The following is a 470-nucleotide window of genomic DNA, read 5'->3' on the forward strand; positions in this document are numbered from 1 at the left end:
TCGATTCCCTTCATGTCGGAAGTCTTCCAGGCGAACGTCGAGGCGTTTTCTTTTATGAAAGAGATGATCCTTGAACATACGTCGTCGGACAGGTAGACGCCAACTCGGATGATTTTCGTCTGGTCGGATTCATCAATTGCGACTTCGCGAACTTCCTCCTTCTGAGGGTATATCTTGTTGAGTGGTTTACTGACGGAGTTGACAAGGGAAGCTTGTTGCTGCATCTTTACAGTTGCGATCAGTAGTTCTCTTGCGGCTTGTTGATAGCCCCGAATCGTCTGAGTTTTGCCGTCTTTTCCGGGAAACTTGATGCATTGATGATAAGTCGAAGGGAGGGCTTTCATGGAATGCAGCCATGGTGTTCCGAGTATGGAATTATAGGGTGCTTTGGCGCGGATGACGGAGAACTTGACGGTGCGGGTTATACCACCTGCGTAAACTGGAAGGCGAATTGTCCCGATCATTTGCTC

This window comes from Brassica oleracea, chromosome C9 (assembly GCF_000695525.1).
Source record: "Brassica oleracea var. oleracea cultivar TO1000 chromosome C9, BOL, whole genome shotgun sequence".
NCBI classification, from domain to species: Eukaryota; Viridiplantae; Streptophyta; class Magnoliopsida; order Brassicales; family Brassicaceae; genus Brassica; species Brassica oleracea.